Raw genomic sequence first — 18,400 nt, forward strand, 5'->3', positions numbered from 1 at the left:
TATTAGTCACTAGATATATTATTGTGAAATGGCAGTTCTGTTATCAAAGATGACTGATACATGGATGGACCATTTTATAAAAATATAGTGTATTTATAATATATTCATTGCTAACATTGGTGTGTTTCTTTAATTTACCAAAACAGAGCCATTTTTATTATCAGTAGAGAGCCAGTTCAAATTTTAAAATACAGCACATTGCTGTAGAGAGAAAACAACAGACCTTTCCACATTGGAAGGGGGAAACAAAGAAATCAAACATTCCATTATCAAATAAATCTTTGAAGTAGCTGCTCCTTTGCCTGGAGGGAATATTGAAGTGCAGCAATAAAAAGCCAGGGTCTCTAAGAAATTATGTAAATGTTTTTATTCTCAACTCTTTCCAAAAAGCGTTTAAAATTTATGTTTGCAGTTGCCTTCTGAGAGTCTATCATCATGAATATGATTGCCTATAAATAATCACCTTTTATCTTTTTCTTTTTAGTATAACTGGAAATGCTTTAAGTTTATTTTTGTATTTTGAAAAGCCTCTAAAATAAGGAAATACAAATATAGACCCATAATAGCAGGCATCAATCATCTAAAGCTGTTTCCTTAGAGAAGAAAAGGAAAAAATATTTCATCACATAAACTTTTATTAAATTTCACAAAAGTTATTAAATGGCAACTAGGAAAAATTTCTTTGTGATTCTTATTTCAATAAATTTTGACACCATGTGTAGTTTCCAGTTGATGGACATAGTGTGTGTGTGTGTGTGTGTGTGTGTGTGTGTGTGTGTTTATGTATTTGCATCGCAAAATGAGAGATACATCCGTATACTGAAATGGGTGAGATTGATTCAATATTTCCATATTACTTTGAATAAATTTTCTTAGCTTTTTATTTGATTCTATTTTCTTCTAACTTAGCTGTCTCCTTTCATATATATTTAAAATGTGATGAGCTATGGTTTTCTACCACTCGAATGTATCTTTTTGGTGGAGATTATTGTTCATATTTAGGAAAAGATTATTTTGATTTTGGGTACATTTCTGTTTGAGAGTTTGCTTTCGTTCCATGGAAATTTGTTTAATATTTACTATCAATATGGTATGTTTTAGGTGCTTTGGAGTAATGGAAAGTGAGTAAGTGCCTGTGAAGTATTTATTAATGATTAAATATGCTTTGGTTGGATACATAGGCTGTATTTGTGAATAATCAAAATATGAGGTAGAAGCAGGTGTGTTTAGAGGGGAAAGCACAAAGTATATTGAGCTTTCCTATGTGGAAGGGAAAAATCAGAGACAAATTTAAGGTCCTTGAATTGGGCCTTGGGATGTAGGCAGAATTTGAATAAGGTGGATGGAAATGTACCAAGTGAAAGGTTCAAAGATATAAAATCAGAAGCTAATTTTGTGGGAGTCTAGATTGTTGGAGGAACAGTGCGAAAGAATCTGGACAGACAAATTGGAAGTCAATTTTGGAAGATTCCTTGAGTATGAGGCTAAAGAGTCTGAACAGTGTTCTCCCTGTGTTTGCAAAGCCATTGAGGGCTTTTGAGCACAGCTATAATATAGTAAGATTGTTGCTTTTTAAGAAAATTGTTCTGGTAGTATTGAAAGGAAATTTAGAGATGGGAAGCATAAAAGTGGAAAGAGTTGTTAGGAAGCAATTTTAGTTGTTCCAAAAAGGCAAAATGAGGGCTTGGATTTGGAGAATAGCACTGAAATTAAAGAGGAAGATCATGTGATCATCACCATCACCACCATCATCCAGTGGTAGCAGTTTTACATTTTGTCAAATAACACTTGATAAAATAGGGAGGAGGCACTAATGACTCACGGGTTTCAAATTTGTGTGGCTGAGAACTGAGCTCAGGAGGTAAGGAAAACTTCATTTTGGGGTGGTGGGAGAGCCTGATCTCTAAGCTGCAGAACTGTTCCCTCTGCCTCAATGTGCATGTGGTGTCTCGTGCTTACCATTCTATCCCCAGCTCCTGGAATAAGATGTAGCGTGTAAAAGATACTCAGTAAACCTTTTTGAATGAAGAAATGACAAACTGTCCTCGACTTAGCTGAATATTTTGGTAACCCGGAAGGCCATTCTAAGCCCAGTATTTTATTCAGCTTGTAACAGCAGTTGCTGTTCCTCATTTTTTTCTAGTCACTATAAGAAGTGTCAATGGGGGCGCCTGGGTGGCGCAGTCGGTTGAGCGTCCGACTTCAGCCAGGTCACGATCTCGCGGTCCGGGAGTTCGAGCCCCGCGTCGGGCTCTGGGCTGATGGCTCAGAGCCTGGAGCCTGTTTCCGATTCTGTGTCTCCCTCTCTCTCTGCCCCTCCCCCGTTCATGCTCTGTCTTTCTCTGTCCCAAAAATAAATAAATGTTGAAAAAAAAAAAAAAGAAGTGTCAATGAATAAGGCACAATACCTGTCCTCATACCACATTGAGTCCACTGGTAAATTATTCAAGCAGTCCTGACCGAGAATGTATTATGTACTATATACACTTTGCTAAATACAGAGGATATTAGAATAAATCTTGTGGGGAAATAACAGCTAACTTCATGCTGAAATACAGTTGACTTAGCTCATTACTAGGTAAGAAGTCTCGTAACTGGGTAAACCTGGCCCAGATGATGCAGCAGAACAACTTAAACATCAAGATAGTAGTATAAAGAAAGTCTTCTGAAGGCACAGAGGATGATGACATTTAATCTGAAACTAGTATTGGAGAAGAGTTTATGGTGGATAGGATACTTAAGTTGAGCCTTGAAAAACTAATAGGTGTTTTGTAAGTATAGCCAAAGGAAAGTGAATTTTGTAGAGGAAGAGCCTATCATTTATAAAGATTTGCTGCTTTTGTGTTCGAGAAGATTTAGTAGTTCAGTGTGATTGGACCGCCCTGTGGGGGCAGAGGGGTGAGATATTCCTCTAAAGGGGAGTATGGTTTACAACGTCTCATGATGTGGTTGCATATTAAGTTCTTTGAACTTTTCTTGAAAACTGGGTACTGTCAGAGATTTTTTTCAAATGAGAAATGGGATGCATAGAATAATTTAAGCAAATATTTCTGTGCCTGGACATAGGGGAGAAAAAAGGGGTAAATAAAATGCATTCCATATTTTCTCTTAGGAGCTAGTAGCCCTGTAAATGATGGATAGGACAGGCAGAAAGATAAGACAAGAGAGACTGGGAAAGAAACAATTGCAGTAGTTGAGATGTGAGATAAGGGTCTGGCCTTGGGCATTGGCCTTGGAAATGAAAAGAAAGGACTGAATTCCAGACATAGTTTCAACCTACAAAAGTAGGAATATATGACAGATTGCCTGAGGGATAAGGTTGTAAAAGGTCCAGAAGGCAACTGGAGATTTTATCTAGGGCGACTTGGGAGGACAGAAAGGCTCTGTGGGCCTATCAACATTTGATACTGAGAAATTTAGAGTCTGTGTCTGTGTGCCTTGTTGGAGGTGAGCTGAGCCCTCTCTCCTATCAGAAAGGGGCAGGCGACCTGATGCAGCAAGCTCCCAAAAGTGCTGTTTCACGACAGCTTAGAAATATCCGAATGGGGATGAATCCCACCATTTTCTGGGCCAGAATGAGTAGAAAGGAATGTGAATAGAATCTGATTACATAGATTTATTTGAACTCAGTAGAAAGTACTATAATTACGTGAAATACCTCACAATTTTGCTTGTACGAAAGCTTGTCTTTACATATTTTTACAGAATTTGAAAGCCCCAGGTTTCTCGTTTCCTTCCTTTGCCAGATTTCTACCAGATTTCTCCCCTGAAGCAGCCCCTACCAGCCTCTGACTCTGGACTGTAGAGAGCTGAGGATCATTCAGTTATTATGTCTCCAAAATATGGAAGCTAGGTTTCCCATTTATCTTGCTTGCCAGTGCCTACTGTCATTATGCCAAGGTGTCTGGTATTTTGTTTTTCCATTTTTCTAGTTTTTTTTTTCTTTTACAGAGGCCTACTTATCCTAGAACACACACACACACACACACACACACACACACACACACACACACACACACGTATATATACATATATATACACACATTATATCATATCTAAATTACACATGTATATTTTTTAACTTCTAGTTGTTGTATACCATTTTCACATCTAGTTTTATATTTAATTTTACTCTCCTTCACACATTAGACTGAAAGTAACAAAATCAAACTCAAACTGACTTAAATATAAAGGGATTTATTGACTGAGGTAATTGGAAGATAGAAGTTAGAGTGGGTTTCTGGTTGTTGGTCCTGGGATCCACTTATTGTCCAGAACCCATTTCATTATTAATGAATTAATTTTAAAAATAGTCTTTTTTTGTTGTTGGTACTATTCTAATCCCTTTGCGGTAGGATGGTTACCTGAATCAAAAAATGGGTACTTGCCTCTTGGTTCATATTCATGGGGAAAATACTTCTGTCCCAGTGTTTAAAGGAAAAGATCTAAGATTCACTCTAATGGTACTACTTAGATAACATGAACACTTCTTAACACTTCTAGCTAAGGAAATGTAATATGCAAATTGGTTTAAAGCAGCTAGATCTATTCTTGAACCTCGTGTGCTCACTGTCTCCTCAAGTAAAATGGTGTACTGTGAGAGAGGTTAAGGACACTTTAGAAATCTAGTTTTTAGGAAGTTGTGTTAGAGGATATGCAGTTGGGGGTGAGGGAGAATCTTGGTAGTCCATTAACAATGCCCACTGTAGTGGGATAGGTATTAAGTTTGGTTTTAACATGTTGGGTTGAGATGCTTCTACATAAGAAATGTCGAGAAGCAATTACATATTCAAGTTTTAAAACTGAAGAAGTTGGAGTTAGATTATAGCTACATAGAACATCTACGTAGATTATGGTGTCAACTATGGGATTTGATAAGACTGCGAGATGTAGTCTTATATAAAAGACTTATATTCAGGAAAGGATGTGGATAAGAAAGAGTGTGGGAAAGAACCAGGGAACGGACAGAAAATAGCAAATTCTTAAGAGATCATCACATGCAGGTTGTATACAGGCAACAGTGTCAAATGGACATTAGGAGGTCACTGGAGAGTAACTGGGGTATCTTTCCTTTGTCCACCTAGATCCACCTTTCAGCCTTCTTCACCTGCTTTGTTCCAGAAAGCTAAACCATGAATGAACTACTGCATCAGGAGGACCTATGCCTCCCATATTGTTTTTTAGTTTTAAACAATCATAAACTTTTTAGAAAATTGGAAGATACATTAGAGAATTAGTTTGCATCTGATGATCCATCCAGGATCCCCTTACTTGAATATTTTATAATGGTAAGGTTCTATTTTCTACAAACAGGGACATTTCTCTTACATAAGCAAAATCCACACAATCAAGATCAGATTAACAGTGATCATTTTTACCATGTGATTGATTCTTAGGCTATATTCAGATTTAGCCAGTTGCCCCAATAATGTCGTTTTTAGCAGCAAGATCCAGTACAGAATCTGTTAGTGCATTTAGTTGTCATGTTTCTTTAGTCTCATTTCTAGAATAGTTATTCAGTCTTCCTTTGACTTTCATGATTTTGACACTTTTGGAGATTATAAGCCAATTTGAGTTTGTGTGCTATTTCCTTGTGATTACATTCAGAATACCTCTGGAATAGGATAAATGATGATGTATGCTTCTCCTTGAACTTCTTAGTTGGCACATATTTTTGATTTGTCCCAATATTGATGATGCTCATTTGATCATTTGATTAAAATTTATCTGCAATCTTCTCCAGTCCAAAATTACTTCTTCTTTCTTTGTAATTAAATAATATTTTGTGAAGAGGCTCTTTTAAATTATGTAACTATCCTTTCTCCTCAGACTCTCAATTTATTCATTTATTTGTATATGTATGAGTTCAGCCTTTTCTATTTTTTCAGTAGATGACTACACTTGAATTGTCCCACACTTGGTCACTGGGAGCCTGTTCAAGCTGAGTCCTGTGTCTTCTGACACGTCTCCATTCCCTCTGATCACTCCATTACTTTGAAGCACATCACATTGTTCCAGTCTTATACTTTTCTTGCCCAGACACTGGAATAACCCTTTCTTCAAGGAGCCATGTTTCCCTTTAGTGGACGATGGTATTTAGGAATCAGGATCTCACAGCACATGTACAGTTTGTGCATGTGTGTGTGTACGTGTGTGTGTGTGAATACCTCCTTACTCCTGTGTCTTGGAGACAAGGATCATCATACAGAAGAAAGAGGATGAGTCTTTTGGAATATATAAACATAGCATAATTTCCATCGACACTTATTTCTATATGTATGTGTACATCTTGTAAACCATGAGTTTACACTAATACCTCCAGTCCTAATCTAATACCCCATGGTTTATTCTAGTGTTCTCCCTTTCCGTAGCTGACACAGTGAGAAACCCAGTTTTTTTTACCCTTAATATATCTAAATATTTGACTAATCCCTTTATAGGTAGTAGCCATGCTTCTATACAGCTCCATGTGGTTGGTCTCCTTCACTATACTCAAGCTCAGACTCCATGACAGGCCACCTATCCACTCATCCAGCTTGGGCACCTTCCCCTTCCTGCTTGACCTCTGACATTGCATATTGGGCCCCTCCTCCATGCAGGTGTTCCTCACTGTGCAATGCCTCTGCACCTCGTCTCCAGGCTTCCCTCCGTGGATATCTCCCTCACCAAATAGGCTCTGTGATCCCACTTTGGAGCATCATGGGTCCCTCTGCTTTTCTGGCACAGAGGCCTATATTGTTTTAAGTTTCAGGCCTGAATGACTTGTAAGGGGGGAGGAGAAGGTCCCATGGATTCTAATTGGGTTCAACTATTAGGGAGCCTCAACAGGAGTTTGGGTGAAGGAAGAAGGGTGAGATCGAGCCCTGTACCTGCTCTGTGTGGTCAGCACAGTCTGCAAACATCAACCAGCTCCTATCAGAAGGTCTTCTCCATACAACCTTCTGTCTGTCCAAGTTCTGATAAACTCTTTCTCCTATTACCCTTCAGGTCAAACACAGCTCCCTATTATTAGGTTTCGTTTACTGCACTATCCTTGGTGGTTTGCACCTTGACCATATCTTTCTTTGTAAGTAGTCTCTTTACTGTCTTCAAATGATGCTAACTTGAATTAGCCATCTGTGCCTGCTGGGACTCCTCACTGACAGATTTATTGAAGAAGTAGAATATTATGTATATAGGCAAATCCTAGTGGTTTGGGGAAGGAATGGAATATATAGTTTATGCATTCATTCATCCAACCAATGTTTACTTAACACCTATCATGTGCCAGGTAAGCACTGATAATACAAACGTACAATAAGTCACAGTTCCAACTCTGAGAGAAGTGATGGTTATAGAAGTGAGAGAGAGAGCTTTTGCCTGTGTTGTTACAGAACTGTGCCATGGTGGTAATATATGCATTGTGTTATGGGAACAATGAAGAGATAATTTTATGGGCGTTGCAGAATGCTTCAAAGAGAATGTGCCCTCTAAACTGCATCTGGAAAGATGGAGGAAGTTTACCAGGAAAAGAAGTGTGGTGGGCCTTCCAAATAGAGGAAACAGTATGTGCCAGTAGTAATATTGATTACTTATAGTGCTAAGCCTCCTACATAAATTATCAGTAATCCTTACTATAACTCTCCAAAGAATTCGTATTTTTAACCCCACTTTATCTATGTGAAAATAAGGATCAGGGAGGGGGAAAAAAAAGATTTACCTAACTTCTTCCCAGTAAAAACATGAGAGCCAAATTCTGAACACAGATTTGTCTGACTGTTCCAAGTTCATGCTCTTTCTTCTACCTGGTGTTCCTTGCCCCCCACCCAGACAGAGGCAGAAAAGTATATGCTATCTGTCAACATGTATTTTGAGATGGTGGGTATGGGGTGGGTAAGTTGAGGTTAGAAGGGAAGGTTGGAACAAATCTTTAAAAAAGGCCTCCTGTGGGGCGCCTAGGTGGCTCAGTCGGTTAAGCAGCCGACTTCGGCTCAGGTCATGATCTCGCGGTCCGTGAGTTCGAGCCCCGCGTCAGGCTCTGTGCTGACCGCTCAGAGCCTGGAGCCTGTTTCGGATTCTGTGTCTCCCTCTCTCTCTGACCCTCCCCCGTTCATGCTCTCTCGCTCTCTGTCTCAAAAATAAATGTTAAAAAAAAAAAATTAAAAAAAAAAAAAGGCCTCCTGTGTTAGTAAGCAATGTAGGACATACCAAGGTTTATGTTTGGAGCATGACATTATTAGATGTATACTGTAAAAGAGGACTCCATTGAAGGAATAAAGCATGAAGTAGAGGAGAGAGATCTGGCACTCCCCACCCGACTGTGCTTTAGCCATTCTGTCTTCCTTCCTGACCCTCACACCTAAACCTCCTGTTCCTAACCCCTGTACTTCCTAAGAGCTCTGCTAGGAATGCTTTACAGCATCTTTCGGCAAGGCCAGCTAATTCTTATCCACCCAGTTGGTGTCCTCTCTTCATAGAGGCTTTTTTTGTCCTCCCTCCCATCCAAAGTGTCCTCTTCAGTTGGTCTCTGACTTATTTTCCTGATTATTTCCCTCCCAGAACTTAACCATAGTCAATAATTACTTGCTTATGTAGTTGTTCATATGTCTTCCCTCATGAGAATAAAAGCCCCAGGACAGTGGCTTTCTTCTGTTCACTGTGCCTGGCATATAGTAAGTGTTCAGTAAATGTTTTTTGAATGAATGAATGAAAATAGGCTGGGAATCCACTTATAAGCTGGTGTAACATGGCTGATAACAATGGCTTTAGCCAAAGCCATTAAAGAATGGAAAAGAAAGGCCTAATTCCTGAGACACTGTATTAGTTTGCTATTGTTACCATAACAAAATACCACAGACTGGGTGGCTGAAGAAACGAAATTTATTTTCTCACAGTTCTGGAGGCTGTAAGTCCAAGATCAAGGTGCTGACATGGTTGGTTTTCCCTGAGGCCTTAGCTTGCAGAGAGGCTCCTTTTTGCTGTGTCCTCACATGGCCTTTTCTCTATGTGCCCACATCCCTAGCGTCCCTTCCTCTTTTTATAAAGACATTAGCCACATTGGATTAGGGCCTTGCCCTATGACCTCATTTATGCTTAATTTCATCTTTAAAGGCCTTGTCTCCAAGTACAGACACATTGGAGGTTAGCGCTTCGACACAGGAATTGGGGGGTGGGGTGGGGTGCACAAGTCAATCCAACACAGACATTTTAGAAATAAAATCATCATGACTTGGTAATTGGATTTGGATGAGAAGGCGGAATTGAATATATATATATATATATATATATATATATATATATATATATATATATTTTAGGCAGTAAGTATTTATTGTGCATTGGAGAATAGCAAAAGATTGTTATGTCTTAAAAGCCAGGGTAGGCTTGAACATGTTTTTGTCCTAAAAATTGAGGCAGTTGATAGGAGAAATTGAAGATAGAAGAAAATGGATTTGATTTATTGACCAAGTTTTAGAATAGATGGGAGGGGATGGACTATATTGGGGAAGAGGCTGGTTTAAGGGGGGAAAAAGTACTGATTTCTGAGATCAGAGAGAAGGGAAGCAGGAAGAAAGGAGAGGAGAAATAGCTAAATGTGAAGGGTACAGTGGGAAGTGAGGGGTTTTCAGCCGGGTGGTGGTATGTTTGCCTGCTCAGACACTAGAGGGTTAGGGGTCTCGGGAGAGCTTTTGGCAAGCAGCCTGAAGGGTTGTACTGTGGATCCGTCCTGGGGCAAAAGTGTTTGCTGAACAGCATTGAGACCCCATTTTAGGTTAGATGGCAGTGGAAATCCAAGTGGTCTACTCAGGATGTTCATTCCAGCAATGCTAAATATTTATGCATTTAGTTTGGTAATAGATGTGCCAGGAGTTGGGTTTTGCCGAGATTAGAGGTTTTCAAAGGCTCACATGGAAAGAGCTGGGAGATTTTAGAAGACATATGATATGCTTGTTGGAGTGGTGATGATGGGGTCCAGGCTGTATGGAGAGAAGCTAAGGTCAGAGGAGCTGGAGCCAGTCGCGAGGTCTCAGGGAGAGGAAAATAAGGCTTTAAAGGAAGAAAGATATATTGTTGAATGAAGTGGTGTAGGATCTCAAAATAACACATTTCCAATATGATCAGGTTTTGGCAAACACATAGGTCGAAAGCTATTTTTTGGCCATAGCATTTTGGTCAGAGATCAACTGCAGAGAAACCAAGAGGCGAGGGCAGCATTAGTTAGTGCTAGTAAACAGGTAGAATTGTAGCTAGTTCTTTACTCAGTTCCCATGTAGGAATATTACCTGAGTAAGTTCAGTGATTGTGTTTGCAGCCAGACATGGCTGTGTGCATAGTTCTCTGCAAAATATGGTTGGGGAATTTTTAGAACCTCCTCGACCACACATAGCAGATCCCTCCTTTCTTTAAGAATTTGTACTTCCTAAACCATACCTACATAGAACCATTCTGTGACCTTTTAAAAATATATAGCAGCTGGCGGAATAAATGTCAACTAAAGTGGAGTCATATTTAGGTTTTTATTACACTTTCAAATTGAACATCACTGATGAATAAGTTGTTGTCATTTCTGTCATCTGTATCATTTGTAAGTGGTGTTCATCTCTGCCTCCATTTGGTGGTTTTGGGGCTATTAGGGCTGTCTCTCCAAATACTTACGAGACCATTCCCCAACTGCTTCTAAATAAATTATGCCTATTATTTTTCTCCAAATGGTAATTGCAGCATTTCAATCCATCCTTACTAATCTCCCAATTTTGTTCTGCATTCATATCTGTGTCTCTATGGTCTGTTAAATGACTAGCCACTGAAGGATATGTACTGTGTAGGCTCTTTAAAATCCTATCTAGCTTTGTGCTCTTCAGGTTTTTGCACTCACTGGCAATAATGCACGTAATTTTAACTGTGGAGAATGTCATTAAACTAAAATGGAACATTTACACAGTTCCTTTTGCAGAGAATTTTGGACTAGGAAAATGAATGTGTGTGTCAGACATTTTACAGCACATGAGAATGTGATTTATTGATTTCTGATGGCTCTGTTGGCATCAGTGTATATATTTAAAGAAGTCACGCAGCCTTTATAAATGCAAATGGGAAAGGGCTTTCCATCTTTTTCCTCCATGGAAATAGCTCATACATTTGCAATAACTCAGGCTCCTCTTAGAGATTGCTCTATGTACTGTATATATTGATTTAAAAATTATACCGTTATTTTATTCTACAAATAGCGTTTATAATGAAATGTCAATTTACCTAACAGATTATAAAAATTCAGAAGTATTAAAGATATGAAAAAATACTAGTATCTTTAGCCTTTAGGTTAAAGTAAGTGTGTACTTGAGATGTAATTATTTTAATGGAACTGACACTGGCTTTTTCCCTGCTTCTGAAAGCATATCTTAAAGTACTTAGGAAATCCAATATTCCTTCTAGTCCAAGTCACTTACTGGTGATAGTAAATCATACATGGCCAAAGATATCCTTGCAGGCTACTCCTGATATTTCCATGCTCGCCATTTGAGCTTTATGCTTATGGAGGGAAGTAATTCCACCTGGATATTATCCATTTCTTAGCTAACTGGGGAGTTAACATCAAATCCTGTTTATCAGTGTCGGCTTCAAAGTATGTCAAATAATGTGCAAACTGGATTGAAGTACATATGTACAAGCAATTGCATGCAATAGGAAATTTGACAAATGGAGTTTCTTTCAATCCTGTGCATAAGGAAGTTGAGGAACACACTCATTTAACCAGGAGAACATCCTACTCTATGCATTAAACCACTTTCTTCCTCCTTTGTATAAGATACTGAGTGGAACCCTCATGGCCTGAGAGGGTGTCTTTGGCCACGTGTGATCAATTATCGCTGGCATACTGGATGATCAAGTATTAGATTCTGTAATCTAATGTTACAAAATTACTTTTTTGTTATGTAAAATTTAAAGTGATATGTGTACGTGTAACACTTAATTCAGTTTATATGAGAACAAAGAGTAAAAAAGTTTACCTTTGTTTTATCATACAAGGGAATAGAGTTTGAGAAAGGGAGTCATGCAGATGGCAGATTACACATTAGTGCCTGTCTTTGTAATAAGGGACATCCTAATACCTGGATCACCACACACTGTGATCAATGGTTGTCCTACAGTGACTCACCCCTAAATTAGGCTCAAGGGTAGAAAGGAGAAAACGGATTTCACTCATTAAATCACCTTTAGAACTCCTGGTAGTTATTAAACCCTATTCAAAAAATGTAGTTGCCTGAGATATTGGTGCCCTCTGGAAAACTTATTAAAGATCGTTGTAACGAAGTAAAGAATCAATTATAAGCAGGAAGTGAACAGTGTAGTAATGTTTGAGGCTCTAGATTAAGGTGGCAACATTATATAATTCCCTCAGCTGCTTCTAAATTCTCACTAAAATGACACTGGCTTTTTCCAGTATATTTCTTTATCAGTCCAAAACCTAGAGGAGGAATGCCATCCAGATGCCAAAACCCGGGAGTAAGTTCTGCAGGAGGTAAGGAAGGTGAGACAAGATTGGGCTAAGAGATTACTAAAATGAAATGGTTGCCTGGGGAAGAACATTCTGTGGGGTCTCACTGAAAGGGGCTGTACATTTCTCTCAGACACAACCAGCAATGAGTGGTTAGGCAAGAGGAAAGGGTGGGTGGAGCCTTCCAGAGGCAAAGATCTATACTCACGCCTGCTCTCAGTATGTTTGCTAGCATTTAGTCTCTGAACAGCAACCTACCACTGCAGATGATGTTTCCGGTCTGTACTTGCTGGGGGGTTGCCTTGTGTTCTCTGTCCAAAAGCTAGATGTTTTGCTAGCTAAAGGGAGGCCTAGCTTCATTGATGTATCCTTAAATATATGGTTAAGACATTCTTTATTAAAGAATCAATCCCTACTCCTCACATCTGCCAAACCTCTACTTGAGCAAGCATCAATCGGGTAAACATGTCCTTTTCCCTGATCCCTTATCTGAGCCTGAAGGATTTGTACCAAGTCCAACAAAGTTTCTTCTAGAAACCATCTCAGCAGCTAATACTGATCCGACACCTGCTGACCGAGAGGTCAGGATGGAAAGATAGGGATCAGTAATGCGGCACAGGAAAGATTCGGCCGTTTAAAAAAGAGCCCCAGTGTGACAATTCAGAGAACAAGAATAAGTGTTACTAAAAGAGGGTAAAAATGATTTTGACAACATCTGTTATTAAACTCAAGGAGATTTATGAGAATCCAGTAATTTTTACAAGTATTAATTGAAGATTTACAGTGGGCCATGCAATGTGATGGCCATTTGGGCTATCATATTACATGAGACTGCTGTGTATCTGCCTTCATCAAGCTTAGCGTCTAGCATTGGAAGTAGTGCACGTTCACGGAGCCCCTGGGAATATAATTTTGTAGACAAAGCTTCTGAGGAGGCATCTGAGGGAGCCTCCTCTGTTGGGTTACATGGAAACAGTTTGATGCCTTAAAACCTTAAGATACCTTCGGTGGAACCAGAACAGTGTTCAATCTTTGGCAAATTCCTCTCATAGCTGAGGCATGTGTTTTTCCAGACTGACAGGTGGGAACAGACACTGTGAGCACTGGGCCCTGTCACCTCTATTCATTTCAAGTAGTTCTTGCCTAGCCTCTGGTAGTTTCCTCACATTTTCACACCGCTAAACACTCCGCGGAAGAACGCCAGAATTTTCTCTCTGTTGTGCTCTGGTTCACTTCCTGTGAACAATAACTGCCTTGGTTTCTTATCTCAGCTTCAGTGTCTTGTTAGCCCATCAGTTGGATGGTGAGTTTTACTAAAGTAGGTAAGGCTGGAGGAGCATGTTTTCAGTTGTGGAGCATGTTGTATCAGGTGCATTTGAAAGATCTATGTGGAAATTTCGAATAAGAAGTTGGTTGTATAAAGGTGAAGGTTAAAATAGAGTTCAAAGTTGGAGTTAAAAAAAAAATTGAGAGCCACCAACATCTAGACGTTAATTAAAACCATGGATATAAGTGATACGTACTATAGAATAGAATGAGAAGAGAGCCCAAGATTAAGGCTTGTGATTTCCACATCTTAATGGCTGAATAAAAGAGATTAAGGTAGCAAAGGAGACTGAAAAGTAATAGCCAGTGAAGTAAGGGACCTGAATACCAAGTGTGTATCACTGAAGTCAAGGGAGTGAGTATTTAAGAAGGAGGATGGGATTTATTAATACTTAAGTATTGAATATGATGAGGATTGAAAGTTAACTAACTTATTTCATCAATGAAGTTCACTGATAATCTTGACAGGAGCAATTTTGGAGGCATGGTAGGGACGATATACCAGTTTGGAGGGGCTTCCAAAGAGAATGGAAGGAGAGAATTTGGATAGAACACCCATCTTCCCCTTATACGTAAAGTGAATAGAGAAGTGGAGCAGTAGATCTTAGAATTGCTTGTTGAGTACATTGAGGCCAATGTGTTTCTAAAAGATTGCTATTGAAAACAAGGTCTTTTCTTCCATAATACAGTTGTTTAGTTTGTTATATAAGAAAGCTGTATTTTTCTTAGCCATCTTATTACTCAGTATTTGATAACTTTCAATTGTTTTTTGTTTTATGCTCATGAGTTTCCCAGCTAATCATATCACTTACTAAGAATGGGGATTATATCTCCATTCTAATTAGTATACCTTTTAGAACCAGTTTCATTTATTTGATAGTAAGAAGGCCAGTTCAGTGTTCAATGAGGATTGAGTTAAAGAAGCAAAGGAGAAAATATAGACACGTGCCTTTTAAAAAATGTGGTTATGAAGTAGAATAATCATGAGGATAATGGAAACAGCATAATTTAAAGATAAAGGTGGAGTTTTGTTTATTTGATGTATTTGTTCAGTTGGGAGAGGAGTTAGCATGTTTAGTTATCAAAGGAATAGAGGTCCTGTTGAGAGGGAGCTGTTAAATAATCAAGATGAAAATGGAAGTTGGTTACTTACTATAGTGATCCCTTAAAAGGCAGGGGAAGAGAAGGTAGTGATTAAAGTACCAGTGGAGAGATTTTCCTTAGAAAGGAGGCAGTGCACCATTTCCCGGAAAACTGGAAGAGACGAAGAAAGTGGGTGAAGAAGATGGGTGTTTCCTATATGATCAGTATGGGTTCTTTTTTTCCTCTACAAAAGTAGAAATCAAAAGCATGGACAGGTAGTGATGGGTAGGATGAGGACAGGGAGGAAGGTAAAAAGCTTGAGGAGAATGGAGTTTGGAAAAGTCACTGAAGAGTGAGAAAGTGAGTTCACTGAAAAAGCACTGTAGGCTAGCTGGAGAGTGATAAGTGACCGAGAGTTGAAGACCTAAGTTTCAAACCTGTTTTCTTAGAAAAGTGAATTTTTACCACAAGTAGATGTAGAATGGTAAGGTCCTCCAAGGATTGGACCTTTGTCATATGTGTATCCAAATGATAAGAGTAAGAATCTTAACACAAGTGATCAGAAAATCTCAACTGGAAAAGGAAGGGAATGATGCAAGAAGAGGAAAAATAGACTGAGTGGAAGCAAAGGGATGAGTGGATGGATAGCAGGTCATAAGGAGTCAAGAATGGTCCGAGTAGGGCTGTATGAACAAGCAAGCCAGAAGGAGGGAGGTGGGTCTGCATAGTATTCATATAATTAAATGCTATAATGACAGAGCAGTTTGAAAGATTTTCCTATTTTCCCACAAACGTCTGTAGTCTTTTTAATTTTTTTTTTAGTTATTAGTATCTCTGCAAAACATTTACGTTTTCATTTGTAATTATGGAGTTTGGTGTCTAGCTTAATATATATATTTTTTAAGAGGTTTTCTCTTTAAATTTTTTTTAACGTTTTTTATTTATTTTTGAGACAGAGAGACAGAGCATGAATGGGGGAGGGGCAGAGAGAGAGGGAGACACAGAATCTGAAGCAGGCTCCAGGCTCTGAGCCATCAGCCCAGAGCCCGACGCGGGGCTCAAACCCACAGACCGCGATATCGTGACCTGAGCTGAAGTCGGACGCTTAACCGACTGAGCCACCCAGGAGCCCCAAGAATATATTCTTTACATCAATATGAAAAGAAAAAATATTCTCCAAAGTATTTTAATCTTTTTTTTTTTTTGAAACTTTTCCCTTTGTATTTTTAGAATTGTGACTCCTGCAACTGTGTTTTTCTTTCTCAATATTGTTTTCTCTATTCTGGGACCCTGAATTTCCATATGAATTTTAGGATGAGCTTGTCATTTTCTGTAAAGAAACTAGAATTTTGATAGGAGTTGTCTTAAATCTGTAGTTCACTTTGGAGAGTATTGGAATCCTAATATGAAGTCTTCTGATCTATCAACATAGGATGTCTTTCCATTTACTTAGATCTTTAATTTCTTTAACTCTTTGTTTTGTTTTATTTAAAGAGTAAGTTTTACATTTCTTTTGTTCATTTTATCCCTTCCTATTTTATTCTTTTTAATGTTATTGCGAATGTTGTTGCGTTTGTTTTTTTCCTTCATTTTTGGATTGATGAGAAGTCAGCCGATAATGTCATTGTAGTCCTTTTGGACATAAGTCATTTTTCTGCTGCTTTCAAAATTTTCTCTGATTTTCAGCATTGTTACTATGAAGTGTCTGGCTGTGACTCTGTACTTATCCTACTGTATTTATCCATTTCTTTGAGGCTCTGGTTTGTTTTTGTGTTTTGGTTTTTTTCCACTCTGTTCTTTAGAATACATAATCTCTATTGCTGTGTCTTCAAGTTTGCTGATTCTTCTGCCTGTTCAAATTTCCTGTTGAGCCCCTCTAGTGAAATCTTCATTGTAGTTTTTTCACTTTCCAATCAGAATTTTTCACTGGTTCTGTTTCATAATTATTATCTCACAGATGTTTTTTGTTTTTTTTTTTTTTAATTTTTTTAAATGTTTATTCATTTTTTGAGAGACAGAGAGACAGAGCATGAGCAAGATAGGTGCAGAGAGAGAGGGAGAAACGGAATCCGAAGCAGGCTCCAGGCTCCAAGCTGTCAGCACAGAGCCTGACTCGGGCTCAATGTCAGGAACTGTGAGATCATGACCCCAGCTGAGGTCAGATGCTTAACCACTTAACCGACTGAGCCACCCAGGTGCCCCCAGATGTGTTTCTATTTGATGAGACATTTTCATCATACCTTCCTCAATTTAAAGTTTCATTTAGTTATTTAAAGATATCTATCTTTAATATTTGAAGCTTTTGAAGCCTTTTTTTGTTGAACCCAAAGTCAGGGTCTCTCACCACAATGTTTCTTCTTGGTTGTTTTCCATTACGGGGGTCATTCCTGTTTCTTTGCACTTCTCTCCCTCCCCCTCCTACCTTTCCCTCTCCCTGCCCTTCTCTCTCTCTGAACATTTGAAGCTATATCTTGTACAATCTGTATAGTGATCCCTCACTCCCATCTCTGGGAATGTTTTTGTTGTTGTTTTATTACTTATTTGTTTAGAGTCTTGGCTGGATTATTTTATTTAAATTGATTTTCCCTGCAGTGTGAAGCCTCTGACATTGCTTCTCAAGGAGCACAGCCTTGGCGGAGATCTCAGTTATGCTGGAGTTCTCTTTGTCTTGTTCCCTGTTCCCTGATCTCTCTGTTAAACCATTATAAATACCTATGTTAAGGTATGTTTTTCCTTAAGGAAGGAGAGTATTTCTTTTGTTTATACCTTTATTGTACCATTATTTATCATAATTTTGAGGGGGTTGTTTGTATTTGCTTTGGGGAATGAGGTAATTATATTAAGTTTTCAATGGTCACAATGAAATTACGTTTGCCATTCATAAACATTGTGAGCCTGTTCTAAGAGTTCTGTTTCCTTGGAAAGCAAGGGGGATAAAATTAATGGGTAAATACAGACTGTGCTCAAAAATTTTACAGTCTCTTTTGGTATCACACCCAACCCTTGGGTTCCATTAATTGCTGCCTAATTGCTTTATTGTTTTCAACAATGCCCTGGGGCATAAATTTCTCCAGAGTCTGATCCAATTAAATTAGAGCCTTTTTGCAGGGATAATTTTTAGACCAGTGTTTGAGGTTTGTTTGGCCCCCCAGGAGGGCTCTTCTTAGCTACTTCTGTCCCTGGTTCTGTCTGGTAAATTAGTTGGCCTTGGTTTAGCTTGTTGCTCTCAGAGAGCTATCAGTCTCCTTTAATTGCTCACCAGCAAAACCTCCATTGGTTTCAGGAGCACCCTTTGTCTTGAACTTCCCTATGTTCTCTTTTTATCCCCGCTACATTCTGTTTTAAATAAAATCAGTTCCTTTTGGGACAACTTGGAGACTCTGTTCTTATGAACTCCCTCTCTGCCTGGTCATAGAGCCACTGCTCCAGAGCTGGGAACAGGTGTGGCCTTTCTGCTTTCATAGCAGAGCATTGGGTAGGTGTGGCAGCCTGTGGTCTTTCTCATGTTGCCTCTGC

At 38.8% G+C, this 18,400-nt stretch overlaps 1 protein-coding gene across 9 annotated transcripts in view; it reads left to right on the top strand.

Annotated features, from left to right (window-relative positions):
- The window catches only part of ASXL3 (ASXL transcriptional regulator 3), a 177,906-nt gene that overhangs the window by 111,015 nt on the left and 48,491 nt on the right, over positions 1-18,400 (top strand). The gene's annotated exons all lie outside the window — the stretch shown is intronic.

This window comes from Felis catus, chromosome D3 (assembly GCF_018350175.1).
Source record: "Felis catus isolate Fca126 chromosome D3, F.catus_Fca126_mat1.0, whole genome shotgun sequence".
In the NCBI taxonomy this organism is placed as follows: domain Eukaryota; kingdom Metazoa; phylum Chordata; class Mammalia; order Carnivora; family Felidae; genus Felis; species Felis catus.